Source organism: Sminthopsis crassicaudata, chromosome 3, assembly GCF_048593235.1.
Source record: "Sminthopsis crassicaudata isolate SCR6 chromosome 3, ASM4859323v1, whole genome shotgun sequence".
NCBI classification, from domain to species: Eukaryota; Metazoa; Chordata; class Mammalia; order Dasyuromorphia; family Dasyuridae; genus Sminthopsis; species Sminthopsis crassicaudata.
The window spans coordinates 486,085,172-486,111,454 of record NC_133619.1 but is presented as its reverse complement, the minus strand read 5'-3'; positions in this window follow the sequence as shown (position 1 = coordinate 486,111,454).

Below are 26,283 nucleotides of genomic sequence, written 5' to 3'. Positions count from 1 at the left end.
TTGGATAACATGAATTTATAATGTACCCACTATATTTTGGCACTGAGGGTTAATGAGATAGCAATCTGCTAAACTCTACCACATATACTTTGATACTTTTTTCCCCTTTGAAGTTTTCAGTAAATTTAACACCTTAGTTCTAAAGTTGTCCTGTTTCTTTATGCTTTCTTCTGAGCCTCCTTCTGTTCATTTTGTGCATTTTAAAAAATGCTTCAATGACACTATTAAAAATTATTTCTCATAATCTAAGGATATCAAGTAATTTGACTTCATTATAGCCATGACTATTTTGCTGAATGGTTTTTAGTTGGTCTATCCAGTAAATGTCATCAAAGAATGTGGATTGTTCTCTGCCTCCTAAGAAACTGTCCCATCTCATCCTACCTCCCCAAAAGAAAAAAAAAATCTTCCTTTCTCCTTTCCTGTTTTACTTCCTTCTTCTACTTCTCCCTTTCCTTTTCTTCTTCTTTCTTCTTTTCTTCCTCTTCACCCTTCTTTTCCTTCTCCTCCTCTTCTAATTCTTTCTCTCTCTCTTTCTCTTTCTCTCTGTACCTACACACACACACACACACACACACGCACACACACACACACACACACACACACACTACTATCTTCATATTTATTGTTACCTTTTGTTTTTACGCCATAGTGATTTCCTTTTAGGCCAGCCCTGCTCCCATAAATCCCTCTCTTCAGTCAATCAATTACAAACATTTAATGAGCATCTATTATGTACCAGATATTCTACTAGGTCCTGGGGACATAAAGTCAAAAGTGAAAAAGTCATACACCCCCTGAAATGCATTCTATCAGAGGAAATGACATATATGTAGGTCAGAATGTATAAAATTTATATAGTAAAATGTATTTTCTGGTGTTTGTGTGGTCCCACTATTTTGAACAGTCCATTACAAAGGAAGTACAATTTGAAGATCCTCAACTGATTTGCTGTTGTTGCATGGATTTGTTTTGACTTTGCTATATAAAACAAATTGAAGTCCTTTAAAATGCTCCCATTTTTGTCCCATTCTTTTAAACACCAGCCTCTTCCCTCTTTTTCCCAGGAGCAAAAAAAAAAATGAAAGGAAAAAGGTAATCAGTTTTTTCATACATGATATGCTCCAAATAGTTTGAATTCATTATTTATTATTATTAATTCACTAAGTTTACCAATATGTTAATTATTAAGTGGACATATCCTTGGTATAGGAAGACATAAGTGCTTAATAAGCTGTGGAATAATGTCTTTTCCTTTTCATTACTCTCCCTTCCTTGATTAAAATGAAAATGAAGACAACCATATCTTATAATAAGTTCAGAGGAAATTCAAAGACAAAGATTATCAGGCCTCCCTTTATCCTAAATATTTCCCGAGTGGAATGATTTGGCTCAAATAAGCAAGAAAGAGTGGAAAGAACACTGACTGGAGTTGAGAACATGGTTCAAATTCCACCTTTGGCATCTATAATTTGTGTTGTACAAGTCATTTAATATCCTTGAGCCTCAGTTTTCATCTTTTCTAGTGGGCTGCACAATATTTCCTCCCGTCTTTTACAATTCTAAATCTATGTTTTTATTATCTTGTAATATCTGTACTTAGAAGATAAGGGTTAAAATAGGGACATTTAAAATATACTCTAACTTTAATTTTTTTCTTTTTTGGGGGGTATGGAGTGGGATGGAACAGTTAGGAGACAGACAACTTATATATATAGTATGTATTGGTCTATAAACAGTAAAATAAGGATTGAGGAAAAAACAAAAATGAATTTCCCCAGGTTACATTGTAAAAGCCACACTCTTTTTTCTCCCTTCAAGAACTGTAACTTTGTTCCACAAATTGCATGAAAAATTCAGTTACATCTCAAGTTGATGCCTTAGCCAAAAAGAGTGCTTAATTCAGTTTAATAATGAATGATTTTATTTTTATCTGCATTATTTATAGATCCAAATAATTGCAGATGCAAAAAGGGAGGGCATATTTGCCCCCCCCCTCAAAATTTGGCCTTAAAAGTGTTGGTATACCAGGGTAAAAACACCTGGACAAGTTGGGTTTTGTAATATTCCCTTTTGCTTTTTCTTGAGTCTCTTCAGTGACTATTAGTTTTAACAGAGGAGGAGGTGCAAAGAAGAAACAAGTGTTCCTCGTCTCCTATAAACAAGGTATTTCCTGTGAATCTTTTTCTTTCAGAGTCCGGAAACTCCTTCTTCCACCCTCAAAGAAACATAGCTGACAGAAAATCTATCCTCAGTTGAAATTCAACTTGTAGGTTCCTATTGGGAATAAAACTTTCCTGCCTTTTTCAGAGAAATTGGTTGAGAAATGAAGGAATTTTTGTATGTAATAGTTGCTGGAGGGGAAATCCCTGAGAACAACTTGATAGATTGTTTGCCTATGTAAAATGGTGGTTTTTTTTGAATTCCAAAGATTGGTCATCTGTGAGGAAACATGGCCCCAGAAAAAAACAAACTCTTAAATCTAAAAACGTAAAGGGATTTTCTTCCCTTCTCTTTTTCCCTTCCCTTCCCTTCCCTTTTTCGTTTCCCTTCCCTTCCCTTCTTTTCCCTTTTTCCTTTCCCTTCCCTTCCCTTCCCCTTCCTCTTTCCCCTCCCTTCCCTTTCTTTCCCTTCCCCTTCCTCTTTCCCATCCCTTCCCTTTCTTTTCCTCTTTCCTTTCCCTTCCCTTCCCTTCCCTCTTTCCCTTCCCTTCCCTTTCCTCTTTCTTTTCTCTTCCCTTCCTTTCTCTTTCCTTTCCCCTTTCCCTTCCCTTCCCTTCCCCTTCCTCTTTCCCCTCCCTTCCCTTCCCCTTCCTCTTTCCCTTCCTCTTTCCCTTCCCTTCCCTTCACTTTCCTCTTTCCCTTCCCTTTCCTTCCCTTTCCTCTTTCCCCTTTCCTCTTTCTCTTCCCTTCCCTTCCTTGCCTTCTCCTCTCTTTCAAATTTTTTTTTTTATGGACTCGGAAGACATTCTATAGCAGTTTTGCTAGCCACATATTTATGAAATTCTTAGGTACAGGAATTCATTGATAACTGAATGGGACCAATATAAACCTGTCAGTTTAGATGTAGTCCCAGGAGCAAATGGAACTCAACATGTCTTAAAACAGTCCAGTACTATGACTCCTAGCAACCACAGGTTGAGGATAAAGTAGTAATTAATGGGCATACCAAGTAGCAAATGGTTTCTATATATCCATCAAGAAATAGGAAAACCCACCAAAAAAATAGAGCTGTGTGCAATTTTCACTTAGAAAAATTTTGCTGCTCAGTAAATGTTAATAATAATAATCACATTTTTATTAGAAAGAATGCACATTTATGAGCAAGCTAGGTGGTCTCTGGGTCTCTGCCAAGTATAAATGCTGCCTTTATTGTTGTTCAAAATCTTTCCATATATTCCTTAGACCCCTGCCACCCCTTTTGCAAAATCCAAAGGAAGAGAACAACCTACCTAAAAAAAGGGAAATGTCAATGCGTTCATGACCTTTTACTGCACGTGAGAGTCAATTCATCAAAGCTTCTTCAAATCTCAAAGTTCTTCTAGAAATCTATAATGATTCAGAACCAAAATGAACAAAAAAATCAATTTAAAATAAAAAAACAAAATTTACTTATCAGAATGTTGATAGAAAGAACACTAGTTTTGGAGTCAGATATGGGTTCAAATCCTAGTTCTGTTACTTGCTACATGTAAGGTCATGGGCAAATCACTTAATTTTTTTGAGATTCAGTTTCTTTATCTGAAATATTATGAGATTGGATTAGAATCAAAGGAATCTAAAGTACTGTGTTGCAATTGCACTTTGCTGATTAATAGGTAATTGGGAAATGTTTTTAAAAACAAGTAAAAATGCAACAGAACATAAATAATCTTAATATGTGGTTTTCTAATATGTAATTTCTGCAGTTTTGTTTTGAGTTTAACACCACGGGATTAAATAATTTCTATGATCCCTTCTAGCTAAAAAGTTTATGATGTTGTGTACAATGATCTTTTCTTCCAAAGTAGTTTTTTGCTGCTTCCTCTAATATTGCATCAGAAAGTTGTGTATTCAAATCCCACCTCTGAAATATACTAGCTATATAACTGAAATTGGTCATTAACTAGTATCTGTAACTAGTAGCTAGGCCATGACTGGTTGAGTCACTTAACCTTTAAGATCTTCCAAGGATTAAACTTGTAAGACATAAATGGTTTTGCTTTGGGTTGATGAAGGGAATTCCCCAAACTGATGAAATCACAATTCCTAGGCATGTTTCTGATCCAAGCCTGAATATCCATGGCTTTTATGATGCCAATAGATACATTCACCTATGAACAAAAAAGCCATGATAATTTAGAAGCTAGAATTGAGATTCATTTAATGAACATGATGATAGATATTATGCTGTGCTATGGAGACTAAAATGTTTTTAATATGCTGAATGCATAAAAAATTAGAGAAAGTAGCTACAAAGAATATTTTATAGGAAATGCAGCAGTCTTTCAAGTTACTTCTTTGTGTTCAAGTAAGCTACACATACATTAATAACAACCACAATCAATTGTTAGAAAAAGTGACAATTATAAAATTCATACCTAGACCTGAATAATTGTAAATTAAATCTCCATTTAGAAAAGAAGAAATAAACTATTTTTACACATTCTCTGACTCTGGACTCTGTTTCTTTTCCTGTGTGGATATCATCTTTGCCAGTACAGAGACAATCAGAGGGTTAGAACTATGCCATTAAGATATAGGGACTATTAAGAGTTTTTTCTTCTAGAATGGCAGAAATTAGGCATTGACTCACACCTAACACCCTATACCAAGATAAGGTCAAAATGGTTCATAATTTAGACATAAAGAGTGATATTATAAGAAAATTAGAAAAACAAGTACAGTTTACCTCTCAGACTTGTGGAGGATAAAGGAATTTGTTCTAGAAGAAATAACGATCATTTTGATCACAAAATAGAAAATTTTGATTATATCAAGTTAAAAAGCTTTTGTACAAACAAAACTAATGCAAACAAGATTAGAAGGGAAACAATAAACTGGGAAAATATTTTTATATTCAAAGGTTCTGATAAAGCCCTCATTTTCAAAATATATAATTGACTCAAATTTGTAAGAATTCAAGCCATTCTCCAATTGATAAATGGTCAAAAGATATGAATAGACAATTTTCAGATGAAGAAACTAAACCATTTCTAGTCATATGAAAAGATGCTCTAAGTCACTATTGATCAGACAAATGCAAATTAAGACAACTCTGAGGTATCACTACATACCTCTCAGATTGGCTAAGAGGACAGGAAAAAACAATGATGAATATTGGAAGGGATGTGGAAAAACTGGGACACTAGTACATTGTTGGTGGAGTTATGAAGAGCAATTTGTGGAGAGCAATTTGGAACCATGCCCAAAGGGCTATTAAACTGTGTCTATCCTTTGATCCGTCAATGTTTCTACTGGGTTTACAACCCAAAAAGATCTTAAAGGAGGTAAAGGGACCCACATGTGCAAAAATGTTTGTGGCAGCCCTCTTTGTAGTGGCAAGAAACTAGAAACTGAGTGGATGCCCACAAGTTGGAGAATAGCTGAATAAGTTATGGTATATGAATATTATGGAGTATTATTGTTCTATAAGAAATGATCAGCAAGATGATTTCAGAGAGACTTGGAGAGACTTATATGAACTGATGCTAAGTGAAATGAACAGAACTAGAAAATCATTGTACAAGGCAACAACCAGATTATACAATGACCAATTCTGATGGACATGGCTCTTTTCAACAATGAGATGATTCAGGCCAGTTCCAATGATCTTTGGAAGAGAGCCATCTACACCTACAAAAAGGACTGTGGGAAGTGAGTGTGGATCACAACATTGCATTTTCATTCTTTTTATTGTGGTTTGCTTACATTTTATTTTCTTTCTCATTTTTCCCTTTTTGATTTTATTTTTCTTGTGCAGCAAGATAATTGTATAAATATGTATTCATATATTGGATTTAACATATATTTTCCCCATGTTTAACATATATTGGATTATTTGCTATCTAGGGGAGAGAATGAGGGGAAGGGGGGAAATTGAAGCACAAGGTTTTGCAAAGGTTAATGTTGAAAAATTATCCATGTATATCTTTTGAAAATTAAAAAGCTTTAATTTAAAAAAAAAGGTTTTTTTTTCTTAATGGCTTTTCCCCTCTCTCTCCAGCCCCATAGCTACAAATAGCACTAACAGAGTTTGCTAGCCACCGCCAACCACTGTTATTGATTTGCTCCCATAAATTAGGACTGATTTTGGAGCAAATTCAACTCTCCTAGGGATCTGTGCCTGACTTCACCTACAAAATGTTGAGGATCTATACCCAAACATGTTCATGAAGCAGCTCACACTGGCTCACAATCACATGTTATCTTTCAAGACTACTCTCCCTAGCAAATCAAGTATCCCAGTAATTTCTCCATGTCCATACTCTGTCTTTCAGGCTTTATGTACAACTTCCCCTCTACCAACCAATAATTACCAAAATAAAAGTAAATATTTGGATGTTATAGGTAGTTACATTGATTATGGGCAGTTACAAACCCTTCACTTTCTAAATAGCTTCTTACTTTTTTCTGTTAAACATTTCCAGAGTTTTATTTGACACTATTGACCTCCCTTTCCTCACTGAGATTTGATGATCCTATTCTCTCCTGGTTTCCTTGTTAACCTCTATAACTCCTCCTCCTCAGTATTCTTTATGGTTCATCACCTAGTTTGTGTCCCCTAATAGGGGGTAATCCTTGAGTTTGTTCCTGAACTCTCTACTCTTCTCCCCTTACATTCTTTTAGTGACTTCATCAACTCTAATGGGTTTAACTATCATCTCTGTATAAATTGCTCCCAGATCTATTAGTGCTGGCTATCCCCAAATTTTATTTTTGTGTCACCTACTGTTTGGTGGTCATTTCAAAGCTGATGTCCCAGAGATATTCCAAACTCAAAATGTCTAAAACTGAATTCATTATCTTTCTCCTTAAGCATATTCCTCTTTCAAGTTTCTCTATTTCTCTTGAAGCAATATCATCCTGTTAGGTTCCTTTGTACATAATCTCAGTACTATCATTAACTTCTCACACTCCTCATGCCACATATCCAATCAGTTGCCAAATCTTGCAGTTTCTATTTCCACAGTATCTGGCATCTCTCAGCATCTAAACATTTCTCTCCATCTATACAGCTAAAACATTAGTTCAGACTCTCATAATCTTATCCTAGATGATTACAACAGCCTCCTAAACAGTTTCCCTGTCTTAAGTCTTTCCTCTTTTCAGACCATTTTTTTCATAATGATCTCAGAGATTTTTTTCAAGTACAGATCTGGTTATGTCACTTCCCTACTTATTAAATCCCAGTAGTTTCCTTTTGTACCTAAAAGAAAATAAAACTCCTCTATTCGATTTTTAAAGCCCTTTACAACTTTGCACCTATATAATTTTTCAATTTCTGTTATTTCAACTCCTGTTTTGTGTTCAGTCAAATTTTTCTCTGTTCCATACATAGAGGAATTCATCTTCCATGTCTATGCCTCTTCATTTCCATCTGACAGAATATTTCTCTTCCTTCAAGAGGCAATTCAAAAGATCACCTTCTATCTGAGACCTTTCCAGATTGCCTCAAGACCTATTGTCCTGCAATTCCTTGTGTTTATTCTCTTAATATTGAACCTGTATATGCACACATTTATATCTTCTTTAGTGTCCCCTGTTAGAATGGAAGCTCTTTGGGAGCAATTATTGTTTTTACTCATTGTATTTTGATCCTCAGCACTTAGTACAGTGTGTGGTATATAGAAAATACTTAATAAAAACTTGATTGATTATATCCAACTGAAGAATGTAACAATACCTCATAGTTACTATAGCATTTAGTTTTCAAAGCACTTTCCTCAGAGAAAGACAATGAGGGATATACTATAGGTATTAATATCTTTCCAATTTTACAGAGAAAACTTTAGCATAGAGTGGGCAAGTGATTTCTGCAAGGGCATATAATGAATGGCACTGGAACATAAATGCTCTTCTCAGGACCATTTTGCCAATGTAAAGGGAATATGGAGAAAAGTTAGAAGGGAGCCACAAAGATGCTTTAAAGGTTAGTAGATGCAGATTGTAAGTAAATAAGACAGAAATTTATGTTAGTTATTTTGGTGTAGGCAAGGTTGAAGGAAGACAGTAAGAATTTAATATATGAAGAATAAGAAAATATATAAAAAAGAAAACAAACCAGAGGAAGTAAGAACTGACAGTGAGAGTTGGAATTAGGAAAGTTCATTGAAGGAAGTAATACAGTCCTCTCTTGAGTTCTTTAAAAACAAAATTGATATTCACTTCAAGATAATAATATTCAGAGGTATTATTTTTCCTAAAGGAAAAGTGTTGAATTAGATATTTCCCAGTCCTTTTTAGTAATATTTATTTTTGTTTTAAATATTTAATTATCTTTAAAAGTAAAAACAGCTAGTGTTGATTTACAAAGCAAGAGACTTTAAGTATGTCTCAGAAGATTGAAAAAAACAAAAGGTCTTGAAATCCTATCTAGTAACCAATTACCAAAAAATCTGTCAATATATGAAGGAAAAATATTTTCCCTTAATCTCTGACCCACAGGAAGAAAGTGGACGTACATGAAGTGAATCACTTTTCTCCAAGAAAGGAAGAACTTTGTGGCTATTTTACCAATTTTAATATATAATGGTGCATTGGAGCACCTCTGAGCATCCCCTTAGAAGTGAAACAATGACCACTGAGATCCTGTTATTTCATTTTCCTATATTTCATACATAAATACATATTTGACATAGAGTGAGAATGAGCACCATAAAACTGTCACACTATGACTTATTTTTCATATTTTGTTTTAAAAGGAACTTATTTGTCTCTTGAAAAACTGTCCTAGCAATTTAAGTTTGCTATTGCCAGGTGTTAACAGTTTGCCATACCTACTTGATCTAAAATGCTTTGCCTTGGTTTTTTGCCTGAGGGGCCCATCCCTATTTATTATCACAAAATTTTCCTACTTTATAAAAATCGTTTTATGGAAACGAGTAAATTTAATATTAAATTCACTTTAAAGTAGAAAATATTTAAATAAAATAAGCTCTAATATCCAATTAGGTATATTTTCTTATTCTCAATTGACCATTTTATAGTCTTACCCCTTTTAATACTTTTGACTTCAAAGAGAAATCCTAAAGTCTCTCTATTGCTCTGATTTTTTTGCTTTACAGCCTCATATTACATCTAAGTGATCTACTTTATTTTCAGATTCTGATTAAAATGTCTCTCCCTACCAGGCCTTTTTTGCTTTCCCAGTTTCTCTCTCGTGGTTACTAAAAGATATTGCTAGTTGGGAAAGAGAAAGATGCAGTATTTCCTTCTCTATCTCTTTGGCTCTCTGTACCAAGGAGTTTCTCCCAACTCTTCTAGTTTGGGGATTATAACTTTATCATGTATAAAGGGCTGAAACAATGAAAAGGTGTACTTGAATTAGACAACTGAGCACTTAAGGATAATTACCTATTCAATATGAGACAATGAGTCTATTAGCATATATTTGGATAAATGGACCTTCTCACAGTTGATGCTGGCTCAATGTTTGGTGTTAAAATAATCATAGGCAAGGATTAGAGGGTGGGGTGAGATAGGCCAGACTCACTTGGAGGCAGGAAGAGGAGGAGAAAGGTGGAGATTCTGGACTCCAGGATCCAGAAGAGATCTTTGGCAAAACTCCTGGCAGTTTGTCTGCTTCTTTCCCTTCTTCTCCTAAAGACCAAGGACTTTTACTTCTCCTGACTCTGGCTGATCCTAAAGCCTCCAGGGAGCTAACCTAAACTTAACAATCATGTATTCATAGGATGTCAAGGTTGGAAGTAACTTTAGAGGCCTTCTAGTTCATCCATTCCTAAAAAAGAATCATGCTTATAACATACTTGACATTCAACCTCTGCTTAAAGACTCCAATCAAGAAAAACTATCCCTTTTGGAGAGCCTATTTCACTTTTGGATAGCTCTAATTGTAGGAAGTTTTTCTTCACAGCAAACCTAGATTTTTTTTTTTTTTTTTGCAACTTTCCATTCATCATTTCTGGTTCTGCCTTTGGGCCAAATAGGAAAGTCTAATCCCTTTTCCTTATGAGAGCTCTTCTAATACTTGAAGAAAGAGTTATGATGCCATTTTTTGTTCTTCCAGTTTTCACTTCTTCAGGCTAAAAATTCTTAATTCCTTCAGATCAAGCTATTGTATGAACTCAAGACCATTCATTCCCACAATAGCTTTCCTTGTGCCACTATCCAGTTTATCAATGTCCTTTCTGTCAAAATATTTTTGAGATAATCTGTTTTCCAGAGCAAAAGTCCAACAAAGGCTGAGTCCTGAGCTTGGCATAACAATAATCCTTTGCGCTCAAGATGATATTATCTTTTGGCAAAGTGAATTGCTTGAACCAGCATCAGGTGTTCACTGAAGCATTTAACTAGGATATTTCCCAGAGCCATCCATTACATATTCACAAACCCTGTTCCTTATCACTGACAGGTACTTCCTCTTGTTCTGCTCTCCACAGGGTGGGCATGACTCCAAAGACTTGAGATAGTACTGTGCACATAGGGCTTGTGGAACAGTAACTCAAAACCTAAAAATGAATATATCATAATTATGTCATAAGTTTTTGGTCCATATTGTGAGGCCCCTCTTCTTGGTGAGAGAAGCTTCCATTTGCAAACATCATTTTCCTCACTCTGAAATTAATTAAACTTCTATTTGTATCCTGATTCTCCTGTCTCTAGCTTGCTTTGTTTTGGCTCTGACAATCCACAGGGTAGAAGTTAGTTCTGATCTGGTTGATATTTCTGTGATGCCTAAACCTGAGGACAATAAAAGTAATGTGGTATGACCGAGGTAGAGCACAGAAGTCCCATTACCTCTATTCTTGAGACATGTACTTACCTTAATGTAATCTAAAATTTTATTAGCTATTTTGGGCTATTTTGTTGAATTATACTGATCCATCCCACTAAACTCTATAGGTCATTATCAGACAAGCCTAACCATGCTTCCACCATCTTGTACTTGTAAAGTATTATATTTCAAACTGCCTTTCAGAAATCTTGAACTGGTTGACCAGTAGATATCTCAAACTCAATACATTTCAAAGCAGAACTCATTTTCTTTTCCCCTAAATCCTCCTTTCTTCCTCCCTTCTTTTTATACTTTAGAAAGTACCAAAACCTTTCCTCCCTCTCAGACTCCTAGCCTAGAAGTTATTCTGGACTTCTCAGTATTTCTCATTCTCCCATATCCAATCTATACCAGGGTTTATCAGTTTCATCTTTGTGACATCTCTGAAATGTGTCCCCTTTCTCCTCTGACACCACTATAGTGCTGGCCCTTATTACTTTGTGCCTTGATTATTGCAATAACCTGCCTCAAATCTTTTCCCACTACAATCCATTTTATTTTATTTTTTTACTTCCTTTTTTATTAATTTTATAATTATAAATTTTTTTGACAGTACATATGCATAGATAAATTTTTTTTACAACATTATTCCTTGTACTCCCTTCTGTTCCGAATTTTTCCCCTCCTTCCCTCCACTCCCTCCCCTAGATGGCAGGTATTCCCATACATATTAAATATCTTATAGTATATCCTAGGTACAATATATATGTGCAGAACCGAATTTTGTTGTTGTTGTTGTTGTTGCAAAGGAAGAATTGTATTCGGAAGGTAAAAATAATCTGGGAAGAAAAAAAATGCTAACAGTTTACATTCATTTCCCACTGTTCCTTTTCTGGGTGTAGCTGATTCTGTCCATCATTGATCAATTGGAATTGGATTAGCTCTTCTCTATGTTGAAGATATCCACTTCCATCAGAAGTATCAGTACAGTATCATTGTTGAAGTGTATAATGATCTCCTAGTTCTGCTCATTTCACTCAGCATCAGTTGATGTAAGTCTCTCCAAGCCTCTCTGTATTCCTCCTGTTGGTCATTTCTTACAGAACAATAATATTCCATAACATTCATATACCATAATTTACCCAATCATTCTCCAATTGATGGGCATCCATTCATTTTCCAGTTTCTAGCCACTACAAAAAGGGCTGCCACAAACATTTTGGCACATACAGGTCCCTTTCCCTTCTTTAGTATTTCCTTAGGATATTAGCCCAGTAGTAGCACTGCTGGGTCAAAGGGTATGCACATTTTGATAACTTTTTGGGCATAGTTCCAGATTGCTCTCCAAAATGGCCGGATTCTTTCACAACTCTACCAACAATGCATCAGTGTCCCAGTTTTCCCACAGCCCCTCCAACATTCATTATTATTTGTTCCTGTCATCTTAGCCAATCTGACGGGTGTGTAGTGGTATCTCAGAGTTGTCTTAATTTGCTAGGTCATTAAAATAGTTTCTTGGGAGTCTGATTGGTATAGCACTAAATAAATAGATTAGTTTAGGGAGTATTGTCATCTTAATTATATTCACTAGGCCTATCCAAGAGCACTCAATATCTTTCCAATTATTTAAATCTGATTTTATTTTTATGGCAAGTGTTTCGTAATTTTGCTCATATAATTCCTGACTTTCCTTTGCTAGATATATTCCCAAATATTTTATACTATCGACAGTTATTTTGAATGGAATTTCTCTTTGTATCTCTTGCTCTTGGATTGTGTTGGCAATGTATAAAAATGCTGAGGATTTATGTGGATTTATTTTGTATCCTGCAGCTTTGCTAAAGTTCTGAATTATTTCTAATAGCTTTTTAGCAGAATCTTTGGGGTTCTCTAAGTATACCATCATGTCATCTGCAAAGAGTGATAGTTTGATTTCCTCATTTCCTACTCTAATTCCTTGAATCTCTTTCTCAGCTCTTATTGCTGAGGCTAGCATTTCTATTACTATATTGAATAGTAATGGGGATAGTGGGCAACCTTGTTTCACTCCTGATCTTACTGGGAAAGGTTCCAGTTTATTGCCATTACATATAGTTTAGTGATAGTTTTAAATATATGCTTCTTATTATTTTAAAGAATAGTCCATTTGTTCCTATACTCTCAAGTGTTTTTAGTAGGAATGGATGTTGGATTTTATCAAATGCTTTTTCTGCATCTATTGAGATGATCATATGGTTTTTAGTAATTTGATTATTAATATGGTCAATTATACTAATAATTTTCCTAATATTAAACCAGCCCTGCATTCCTGGTATAAATCCTACTTGATCATAGTGTATTATCCTGGGGATGATTTCCTGAAGTCTTTTTGCTAATATCTTATTTAAGATTTTAGCATCAATATTCATTAAGGAGATTGGTCTATAGTTTTCTTTTTCAGTTTTCAATCTATCTGGTTTAGGTATCAGTACCATGTCTGTGTCATAAAAGGAATTTGGTAGGACTCCTTCAATCCCTATTTTTTCATATAGTTTATATAGCATTGGAGTTAGTTGTTCTTTAAATGTTTGGTAGAATTCATCATTCCATCTGGTCCTGGGGATTTTTTCTTAGGGAGTTGGTTAATAGCTTGTTCTATTTCTTTTTCTGAAATGGGAGTACTTAGACTACTTACTTCTTCCTCTGTTAATTTGGGCAAGCTATATTTTTGAAGGTATTCTTGCATTTCATTTAAGTTATCGAATTGATTGGCATAAAGTTGAGCAATGTAGCTCCTAACTATTGTTCTAATTTCCTCTTCATTAGTGGTGAGTTCTCCCTTTTCATTTTCAAGACTAACAATTTGCTTTTTCTCTTTCCTTTTTAAAATCAGGTTTACTAAGGGTTTGTCTATTTTGTTGTTTTTTTCATAGAACCAACTCTTAGTTTTATTAATTAATTCAATAGTTTTTTTACTTTCAATTTTATTAATCCCACCTTTTATTTTTAGAATTTCAAGTTTCGTGTTTGTCTGGGGGTTTTTAATTTGTTCCTTTTCTAGCAATTTTAGTTGTAAGCCCAATTCGTTGACCCCCTCTTTCTCTATTTTATGCAAGTAGGCCTCTAGAGATATAAAACTTCCCCTTATTACTGCTTTGGCTGTATGCCACACATTTTGGTATGATGTCTCATTATTGTTATTTTCTTGGGTGAAGTTATTAATTATGTCTAGGATTTGCTGTTTTACCCAATCATTCTTTAATATTTAGTTTCCAATTATTTTTTGGTCTATTTTCCCCTGGCTTTTTATTAAATGTAATTTTAATTGCATTATGGTCTGAAAAGGATGCATTTACTATTTCTGCCTTACTGCATTTGATTTTGAGGTTTTTATGTCCTAGTATATGATAAATTTTTGTATAGGTTCCATGAACTGCTGAGAAGAAAGTGTATTCCTTTCTGTTTCCATTTAGTTTTCTCCAAAGATCTATCATATCAAACTTTTCTAGTATTCTATTTACCTCTTTGACTTCTTTCTTATTCATTTTGTGGTTTGATTTATCTAATTCTGAGAGTGCAAGGTTGAGATCTCCCACCATTATTGTTTTGCTGTCTATTTCTTTTTGCAGCTCTCTTAATTTCTCTTTTAAGAATTTAGATGCTGCACCACTTGATGCATATATGTTTAATATTGATACTGCTTCATTATCTATGCTACCCTTTAGCAGGATATAATGCCCTTCCTTATCTCTTTTAATTAGATCAATTTTTGTTTTTCCTTGATCTGAGATGAGGATGGCTACCCTGCTTTTTTGGCTTCACCTGAAGCATAGTAGATTCTGCTCCACCCTTTTACTTTTAGTTTGAATGTATCACCCTGTTTCAGATGTGTTTCCTGTAAACAATATATAGTAGGATTCTGACTTTTAATCCAGTCTGCTAACTGCTTCCTATTTATGAGGGAGTTTACCCCATTCACATTTATGGTTAGAATGACTAATTCTATATTGCTTGCCATCCTGTTAACCCCTGCTTATGCTTTTCTCCTTTCCTTCTCTCTTACCCCCCTACCCAGTATTAAACTTGTGAGCACCACTTGCTTTTCACAACCCTCCCTTTTTAGTATCCCTCCCCCACCTTATAGTTCCTCTTCCTATTTTACCCCTTTTTCTCACAATTTCTGTATTGCCTTCCCCTTAGCTTACTCCTTCCCTCTCACTTTTCAATGAAGTGGAAGAAGTTTCACCATAAATCGAGTATGTCTATTGATACACACTATGTTTATCTCCCTCCTTTCTTTCTCTCAGATATAATAGGTTACCTTTGCCTCTTCATGAGATGTAGTACCACCACTTTACCCTTCTTTATGATATAATTTCCTTTCCACTTCTAATATCTAGGACAAATTTTACATGTTTTTTACATATCTTTATGGCAGAAATATAGTTCTCAAGATTTTTTTTTTTACCTTTTTAGAAATCTCTTGAATTCTGTATTTGAAGATCAAACATTTTGTGTAGGTCTGGTTTTTTCATCAAGAATAGGTGGAATTCATTTATTTCGTTAAATGTCCATCTTCTTCCCTGGAAAATGATGCTCATTTTTGCTGTGTAAGTTATTCTTGGCTGCATACCAAGTTCCTTATCCTTTTGGAATATCATGTTCCAGGCCCTTCGTTCTTTTAATGTGGATGCTGCTAGATCCTGGGTTATCCTTATTGTGGCTCCTCCATATTTGAATTGATTTTTTCTAGCAGCTTGTGATATTTTTTCCTTCATCTGATGGTTCTTGAACTTGGCCACTGTATTTCTTGGCATTTTGATTTTAGGGTCCCTTTCAGTAGGTGATCGATGAATTTTTTCAATGTCTATTTTACCCTCTGTTTCCAAAACGTCTGGGCACTTCTCTTTGATAATTTCCTGGAAAATAGTGTCCAGGCTCTTTTTTTCCTCACATTTTTCAGAGAGTCTGATTATTCTCAAATTGTCTCTCCTGGATATGTTTTTCAGGTCTGTTGTCTTTCCAATTAGGTACTTGACATTCTTTTCAATTGTTTAGTTTTTCTGGTTTTGCTTGACTACTTCTTAGTTTCTCCTTGAGTCATTCATTTCTATTTGTTCGAGTCTAATTTTCTATGATGTATTTTCTTCACTCACTTTTTTAATATCTTTTTGTAATTGTCCAACTGAGTTTTTAAGTGAGTTTTTTTCTTCTATGGAATTTTTTTCCATTTCATCCATTTTATTTTTTAGAGAGCTGTTTTCTTTTTCCAGTTCACTAATCCTGTTTTCCTTGGAGTTGTTTACCTTTTCTAATTCACTAATTTTATTTCTGAATGATTTGTTTTCTTTATCCACTCTGTCTTTAAATGCGTGGAATGACTTCTCCAGACTGTCTTGCCAAGCTTCCCTTTCCTTTTCCCATTTCTCTTCTATCTCTCTTGTGAGAGCCTTTTTGATTTCCTCTATGAGATTCTTTTGTATTGAGGAGCAGATCATATCCCCTTTAGGAGATTCCTCTGGAGGCAATCTGCTTTTAGTGTCCTCAGTATTTGAAGTCTGCTCTCTCTCCATACAGAAGCTGTCAATGTTTAGAGCCCTTTTGAATTTTTTGTTCATTTTGTCAGAGCGGGAATGGAAGAAAACAAATTGACAAGAGAAACAATAGGTCTGTTTTTTTGGGGGGATGGGGCTGGATGGTATTAATGGTCTTCCTCTACAGACTGTAGGAGACAGCAGCGAGGCACTAACAGGACAGAGATAGCTGCGCTGAGTCTGTGCTCTGAGGCTCTGAGAACATGCTGAGTCACTCCAGGTGGGGGTGAGAGTGGCTGGTCCAGAGAGAGGCTAGCTTTCCGGGGTTTTATTCTTCACCTCTGGTGTTTACACCTCTGCTGTTCCTGGCTTGCTGCCAAGATGGAATATCCACACTGGGGTAAAAGTCTTTTAGAAGAAACCGAAGAAATCGTACCCCTCCCCCCTCTGGTCTGAGCTGAGTGAGCTGCCTGTCTTGCTCTGGTTACCTGCCCTCAGTCTGTGCCCAGTCTGTTAGACCCTCCCCTGAGCAAACACATACCTTCTCTGGTGAATTTCAAGGATGGCTTCTGTTGGTGATTATTTTGGGTTTCTTTTGCGGTCAAGCATTAACTCCGAGGTTAGTTATGAAGTAAGTCCTGAGAGAAAATGCAGAGCTCAAGCAGCTGTCTGCCTCCACACTGCAATCTTGGCTGGAAGTCCCACAATCCATTTTATATTCAGCTATTAAGGTGATTCTTCTAAAATGATGATCCAGTTGAATCACTCCACACTGCACCTCTCTCCCCTTTATTAAAAATAAGCTTCAGTGGCTTCCAATTAGCTCTGGGATTAAATACAAAATTCTTTGAACTTCAAAACTCTTTGTAAACTAGCCACTTGCTCTCTTTTCAGTCTTTTTATAACTCACTCACTAACATAAATTCTTTGATTTAGTGACATTGGCCTTCTGGCTGTTCCATGAACAAGATATTCCTTCTCTTAGCTCCAGATATTTTTATTAGCTCCTCCATGCCTGGAATGATCTTCCTCCTTTATTCTGAATATTAATTTCTATGGTTTCTCTTAAATGCCAACTAAAATTTCACCTGTTGTAGGAAGTCTTCCTTAATCCTTCTTAATTTCATGGCTTTCCCTTTTTAATTATTTTGTTTCTGGTATATAGTTTGCTCTGTATATATTTGTTTGCCTATTATTTCTTTCCCACCTATTATAAATTTCTTGAGATAAGGAGGTTATCTTTTGCCTCTTTTTGCATGCCAAATGCTTAGCACAGTTCCTGGCATACAGTAAGTACTTATTAAATGTTTTGATTGTTTAAAAATTCTGTCAAGGACTTCTTGGCTACTGCATCTGAAATCCTGGTGGCTGGCTCTAGTGTACAGTGTATTAGTTAATTCTCCTCACTATTATTTGCAGATTTGATAAGTATGCCATTTGTGCCCTTAACGAAGTCACTGATAAAAATGTTAAATAGAACAGATTAAAAACATCTTTAAATACTAAAAGGAAACCTCTAGCCAAGTCACCATTGAATCATTAACCTTAAAGTCTACATAAAGGTGAATGATTGTCATTAAAGCATTTTTCAAGTATTCATTTTACAAGAATTCTCATATAATTTGTGTATGTTGCTTGTTAAATTAAGTGCAGGACATTGGATCCAGAATGGCATTTCAAAGACAAGGAACAAGACCCAACATTTCTAGCTTTACTCATACGAGAAACATTGTGATGTCCCACTTGCAGTTGTTGGAGACCCAGTCAGGAAGAGCTGGGTTTAAATACTGCTTCTGACAAATATTAACTGTGTGATTTTACCAGACAAGTATTCTAAGATTAACAATGGAAGAGAAAATGCTAACCTGCATTATTAGAGAGAGTTTCCTCTGCTGAGAATTCTCTAGATTGGTGAAATCACAGGCCTGCTCCCCATTCCATCTTTACTTATGAGTCAATTTATATTGCCATTAGCAACACTCTACTATAAGATGAATGCTTTTTCCTTGTTCATGTGATGATTTTTAAGTTAATTCTCTTTTTTTGAATGGACCTTAGGGTTTTACATTTACATTTCACAGATGTTCTAGATTATTGACATGTATCATGCTTATAATTAGACTCTAAAAGAATTATCCTGGACCTGGTAAGCACTGTTAGCAGTTATAATCAAGTTAAAAAAATAACAAAACACAAAACCTTTTCCCCTTCAATTACCTCTTCAAATGATGGGACTATGTAGTTTAGCAAGATTGTGATCCAAAGCTACATTTATGAGGTGGAGAAAAAGGTGCAGTAAAAACATTATGTTCCTGTAATTGTAGGTCTTTTTCATGATAATTTTAACAATCATTGACTCTATGTTGGTAGTGGCTCTTATTGTGCCTAAAATAAACCAAATCAAAAGTTAACTGCAAATTTCTAGTCCTTCTAGTTGGGAAGGTAATCTTTAGACTACAAATCAATCTGTTGTATGCCATTTTGTTTGTTCAGAGGCCAGATATGCTGAAACATTTTAATACCAACACAAGTGTGAACTTTCCCCATTCATTTTAATGGAGTGTTAACATCAAAGTTTGGTTTGGCATTTAATTGCTTACATTTTTAAGAGTATTTAAAATCAACATACCTATAGCAGTCATTTCAAGTGAGTCTAAATCATCTTTATGAACCTTTCTTTTCTGATTTCACTATATACTCAATTCCATCTTATGTTGATAAACTGAAAGTTGAAAGTACTTGGGGGTATCTGTTTACTTAGTTTCTCTATACAGTATGGGTAAAGTAGAAATAGTAAATTCTTGGTCATTTCAAGTATTTTGTTCTCTGATCTAGGCTATCACTTTGCACACTAAGGATCTTGTCATCAATATCTTTTAAATCTCTCCAACTTGTTTAATATTGTGTTCTTCATGTAATGGATGATGGATATCTTTCTGAAACAAGAGAATATTTTGTTTTAAATTCAATTTATTCTGAAGCCTTTCTATGATAAAGCGCTCAAAAAATAATTAGTTATTTGATAGACTAAACTTTTAAACCATATTAGCTATGAACCATGATCATGACTTCTAAAAAGTATATCTATATGATATTGCTTAGACATGGTCATTACCATGGCTCTATTCTGGGATGAAATTGAAGAATATCTTTTGTTTCAGGTAGAAAAGGTATATAACATAGATTGAAATTGATCACAGACCATTATCTCTAGTAACAATTACCAAGAAAAGATCAAAATGCTTACATGACCTAGATATAAAGAGAGATCTTACAAGAAAATTAAGAGAATATATTTTATCAGATTTATGGATAAGCAAACAACTGATGAATAAACAAGAGATAAAGAGCAAAGTAAAGTATAAGAAAAATAATGTCAATTACATTAAATTAAAATTTTTATACAAATAAAACAAATGTAGATAATATTAGAAGGAAAATGGAAATTATGGGGACATGTAAGAAATGTATAGACAATTTCTCAGATAAAAGATCAGGTCTCAAATATATAAAGAACTTTAAAAAAATCTATAAGAATATAAGAATCATTCTTTGATCAATAGTCAAAGAACATGAATATGTAGTTTTTAGATAAAGAGATCAAAACAATTTAGTCATATGAAAAATGCTCTAACTCATTTTTGATTAGAAAAATACAAATTAAAATAATAAGGGGAAAGAGACAAATGTTGAAGAGGATATGAAAAATTTGTGAAACTAATTAATTGTTGGAATTGTGAACTGATCCAATTATGTTGGAGAGCAATTTGAAATTATGTCCAAAGAATTATTAAACTGCCTTTACCCTTTGAGCAATATCACTACTAGGTTTCTCCACCCTTCCCCCCAAGATGATTAAAGAAAAAGGAAAAGAACCTATAAGTTCTGAAATATTTATAGCATCTCTCTTTGTGATGGCAAAGAATTGGAAAATGTGAGGATGCTCATCAGTTGAGAAATGGCTGAACAAATGGTAGTATATAATTGCATTGGTATATTATTGTGCTATAAGAAATGATGAGTAGATTTTTAGAAAAATATGGATAGATATTAATAATGAAGAGCAAAATGAGCAGAATCAAGATAACATTGTATAAAGTAACAGGAATGTTGTTTAAATACCCAAATTAAATATCATTAAAATAAAGGGCATATGAAAGAAGACATTACCTGATCTATAAAAGAACAGATAGAGGTATGTGTAAAATGATTTTACACATATATACAGATATTTGTGTCTAATGGTAGCCATCTCTAAGGTGGGGAGGGAAGAAAAAAAAAGGAAAAATTTACATAATAACTAGTATATATTTAGAAGAAACAGCAAGTTATACATAATAGATTTGTATTTTCATGGACAATCATTCTTTTTTATTTTGCTATGTTATGGAAATGCTTCTTTTATTTAACAAATTAAAAAAAAAGAAAGAAAGGGAACATTAAGATAAATAATGTGCCCTTGCAATTCAGAATGAGTAGCCTATAGTTGATTATAGGATTTGCCCATTTATGGTAGATTTATTGAGAATTCTACAAGAGGCTCCACTTCAAACATGGCCAGAAATCCCCTTCTGAATGTAGCAAAAATGCACTCCTCCATCTTATTGAAAAAGCAAGAAAAACAAAACCTCACATTCTTAGGTAAAATAAATTCCAAGATTAAAAATGTCCAAATATGCATATATATACATATAAATATGCATACATATATATGTATATATGTATATATATGTTATATATATAATTTAAATTTTCTCATTCCAAGTCCATCACTTTTCTATCAGGAGATGAGAAGTGTAATTTGTCATGAGTCTTCTGGAATTATGATTGGTCATTGGATTGATCAGAGTTCCAAAACTTTCAAAGTTGTTTGCCTTTATAATATTGTTGTTATTGTATAAATTATTCTCCTGGTTTCACTCAATTCACTCCTCATCAAATCATACAAGTCTTGCCTGGTTTTTCTGAAATCATTTCCTTCATCATTTCTTTCTACATAACAGTATTCCATTATATTCATTTACTATAACTTATTTAGTTGTTCTCCAAATAATAAATACGCTTTCATTTTCCAATTCTTTGACACCATAAAAAGAGCTACTTTAATCATTTTTGTATGCAGGAACCCTTTTCCTCTTTCTTTATTCGTGATATTTATTAGTGATATTGCTAGTCAAAGGGTATGCACAATTTAATAATTTTTTGGGCATAGTTGGCTATTCCAGTTCAGTTTTATCAACAGTATATTAATAGTACAATATTGTTCTAATGAAGTAGGAAATTTAACAAAATAGTTCTTACTATACAAATGTAGTCATGAGGTAGAAAAGGTGGGAGGCATGTAAAGATACAAGCCATTCTTTGATGGGCTGATGTTGTAAAAGGATACATGCAAAAAATGGAAAGAGGAGCATATAAAGAGATATAAAGATGTAGTTTCAGGAAGAGGAAATCTAACAGTAATCAGTCAATGCAAAAACATTACCAAATGTTTGCTTTGTTCTTGGAACATAAATCCTAAGTACTGGGGATACAAAGAAAAAGTCAAAACAGCCCCTATTTTCAAGGAGCTTATATTTTATTGGGGGAGATAATATGTACATATATAGAGATATACAAGATATTTATGTAACCAGGTATTCTAACTTTCCCTTTTATCAGTGAAAGTCTTTGAAACCTGCATTAATTAAAGGAATTTTTGGTTTAGACAGGTACCATTGGTTTCTTCCCATTTTGGAGTTTGTGCACAGACCTATCAGGTAGATAGATAGAGCTTTAGTAGTGGTACACAAAGTTCAGTCAAATTCATGCAGAAGGTCAAGATCAGAATGGAGTGAGCATGGTAACAGCCACCCAAGGGTAGGGGTGAGATGGGGTGGGATGAGGTTGCTGGAACAGACTGAACCTGAAAGTTGTAGTGCTTCTTAGATCAGAGAAAGAACAATGCAGACTCTCCTCTTCTTCTGCCAACTATATCTATCTTTGGGAAATATTTTTTGCTACATGATTTCTCTATTTCTTAAATTGTTTCATACAAAATAATGATCAATCATAATTTTATTATGATTGTCTTTAATTATGAAATGTGGGGATTGCAGGGTCAGGGGGCTGTGAATACCTTGTAGCACAGAAGAAGATAAGAGAACAAACTTTTTCTGTCATATTGCCAAAGGGGCAGGGAAAGGAATTGTTTCCTTTCACTCCTTATTCTGTCCTACCTCATAGAAGACTAGAAAGATAATTTTATAGTTTTGATTTTATTTAATAACTCTGATATCTCTTAAACAGAAGAAATTGACAAATCATCTGACTTGTGACCATTCATCCTTAGGCCATTGAGTAGCAGCTAGATATTGCAGAATGGCACAGATTCCTGTGATGCTTCAAGCTTCTGGGGTGAAGGGAAAAGTAAAGACATAAATCAAAGAAAGCTAAGCCCCTTGGACCTCCCAGTAGTCAGAGCAAGGGGTTGTGCTCTGGGACAAAACTGAAAAATTCCAAAGTGTGACGGTTTTCCTCTACTTATACAACTAACTTTGCCATCATGCCACCTGGTATTTACACATACAGAGATGATGCAAATTAATCTTAGAGAGGAATTACTAGCAGTAGAAAGGACCAATAAAAGGCTTCTTATAGAAGGTAGCATTTAAGTCTGGAAGGAAATCAAAGAGTATAAGAGGCAAATATTAGAAGGAAAATTTACAGGCATGGATCACAGCACAATAGAAAAGAACAAACAATATTGTGATGTGAAGTCCGAGTTAGCTTCCTGTTGACCTCAGGATTAGCCAGAGTCAGGATCAGCAAAAGTCCTTGGTCTTTAAGGGGGAGAAGTAAAGGAGATGGACATGAGCTCTCCACAATCTCCCTTCTCCTTGTTGTCCTCCTCCAAGTGACTCTGGCTTGTCATACTTTCCACCCCCTAATCCCTCCTATGATTATCTATATGCACCAAAAGATCCAGCCAGCACAGAATAGTGGGAAGGGCTATTTTCCAAGCACATGCTAATAGAGTATTGTCCAATCAGTAATTAGCCTTAAGTGCTGGGTTGTCTGATTCCAGTGCACCTATTCAAAGTTTCAGCCCTTTACATTGTGATGGAGTTAAACTCCTGGTATTAAGCTTCATATAGATGAAGAGATAGTTTAAAAGGGATGACTTTATGTTCAAAATATGGAAGATGTTCTAATAAATTAGAGGTGTGCATACTGGAACAGATTGTCTGGTAAGTCAGCATGCTTCTGTTCACTGGAAATAGTTAAGCAAAGGTATATGATTATTTGTCAAGAATATAGAAAAGTTTCTAACTTCTAACTTCATTAACAGGGAAGTTGGATTAGGTGGCCACTAAGGTCTTTTTTACCTCTCAGGTCCTAAAAATTTATGATCCTAGCAAGTTGATACCCGGTGACTCTAAAGCAGTTGAAGCCTACAGACATAATCCAGGTAATAGCTAAATGTACTAAAAGAATTTGCAAATGTATCATGAAGTCACTCTTGGTAATTGTTGGTTATTCTTAGATAATGAGAAAGGCACCCAAAAGCTTTTCCCCTTCATTAAAAGAAAGGAAAGGGATGAATGACAGGAAAGTACCTAGAAAAATTCTAAAGAAGATTATTTAATAGAATGTTTATGAAGAAAGGAAAATTCATGATAGATGTAGAACTAGAAGGAATCTCAGAGGCTATCTTCTTCAGTACCCTCATTTTTAGATAAAGAAATTGAGGCCCAGGATAGTAATGCAATTGCCTAGAGTCATAGGTAGTAAATATCAGAAGTAGGATATAAATTCCATGAGAAGTGCTCTCTCCATTATACCACTGGCCTTCCTTAAGAGAGGGCGTTGACAGGATGCAAGAGAAAATCTAAGTGACATAAAAATGAAAGGATTGGCTGAACAAATAGTGGTATATGATCATGATGGAATACTATTGTGCTATAAAAAATTATGAGTTTGTTGATTTTAGAAAAATATGGATAAACTTGAATGAAATAATGAAGAATGAAAAGAGGAAAACCAAGAAAACATTGTATATAGTAATAACTATTCTTTTAAGAACAACTTTGAATAAGTAAATCATTTTGACTATTATATATACCCAAAATAACTACAAAGAACATATGAAGAAAGTTTCTATCTGCATCCAGAGAAAGAGCTGATTAACAGAAGTATATGTAAAATGAGCTTACATATGTATACATTTTTGTGTCTAATGGTAGCTATCTCTTGCAAAAGGGGAAGGGAAGAAAAAAAGGGGGAAAATAAACTTACATGGTAACTTCACAATACATTTAAAAATAATAGCAAGTTGTACGTAATAGATTTGCAGTTTCATGTGCAATCATCTTTTAAAAATATATTGTGCTATGGAAATGCTTATTTCCCTACAAGATAAAAATTAAAATCCCCAGACATCAATATAAATTTATTTCTAAAAGTTAATGTATTTTTATTTCAACAATATATTTTACAACTTTCTAATTTTATCTTTGCAGTAGATAGAGAAATGCTGTTTGGATAATAGTAAAGTAGGCTGATTCACAAATTGTTAAAAAAATTTCTTTCAACGGCTAAAGATCAATCCTAGAAGTAGATCTCTAGGCACATCTCTGTACTTGGCACTCAGATATTCAACATTTAAAAATCCGTGTCTTAGGAGAAGACACAGAAGGCATGTTTATCATATTTGTAGATGAGACAATTCTGGGGGGGACAGCTAATATGTTGGGTGATAGAACCTAGATTCAAAGAGATCTTGACAGACTGGAACAGATGGACTGAGACAAACAAGATAAAATTCAACAGGGAGAATTATATTGATGAATCTCAAATGAGATAATAAATGTGAAGTATCTTTTAGTAAACTAGAAAATGAATTTTTTCCTATTAAGTTCCTAATAATGAGATGTTTACTTTTTCCTTTCTTATTGTTCTCTGATAAATAAAAATCACACATACACTAGATTAATAGAACAATCTCAGCAGAATCTTGGAACTGAAAAGGTAAGAAAACTCAGCTACCTTCTGTTCATTCACAGTTTGGTTCTTGTGGAATGCAATTGGACTTCATGGGTCAGGTGACGGAGCCTATGTTCAGGTTATCTGTGGGGGTAAGATGTGAATAAGGTCAGTTATTGGCATGAGCATAGAAAAAAATTTTCTTCTGAAAGAAATAAGAGGAGAAATCTGATGATGTGCTAACAAGATTTAACCAAAAAAAATAGTACCTACAGAAACAACAAAATTATAGGTATCCCATTTTACCACTTCACATTTTATTACTTCACTTAATCATATCTATAAAATCAAGATCAAGAAGCACATTAGGAATTGAATAGTCCTGTTACCTACTAAAACCATCAGCATCTTATTACTTCCAATTTTTTTCACATTATAATGATCTCTGAGTACTAGAGAAGATATTGCTGCTGTTTCTTATGCCAAAAAATTGGTTTAAAAGATACATATAATGGTAGGCTTCATTTTTCTGTCATAGGATATTTCTCTTGGAAGCTTCATCACAGAATGAATCTGATCTTTCACAAGATTGATGTTATTCTTCACATTTCTATTCCTATGAAATCATGGTCAAAGAAGTTAGATTTACAATCAACAACATATATATGTATATGTATATGTACATAGTATATGTAGTTATATAAACATATATAGCTATATGTTATATATGTAAAATATATATTTTTACATAAATATGTATTTATGCAAAGAAAAGTTATGGAAACTTTAAACCCAAATATTCAAAGAGATCTATCTCATTGATTTAAAAGTTTCTTCTGGAGAGGGGTTCACAACCCATTCATGATTGCTC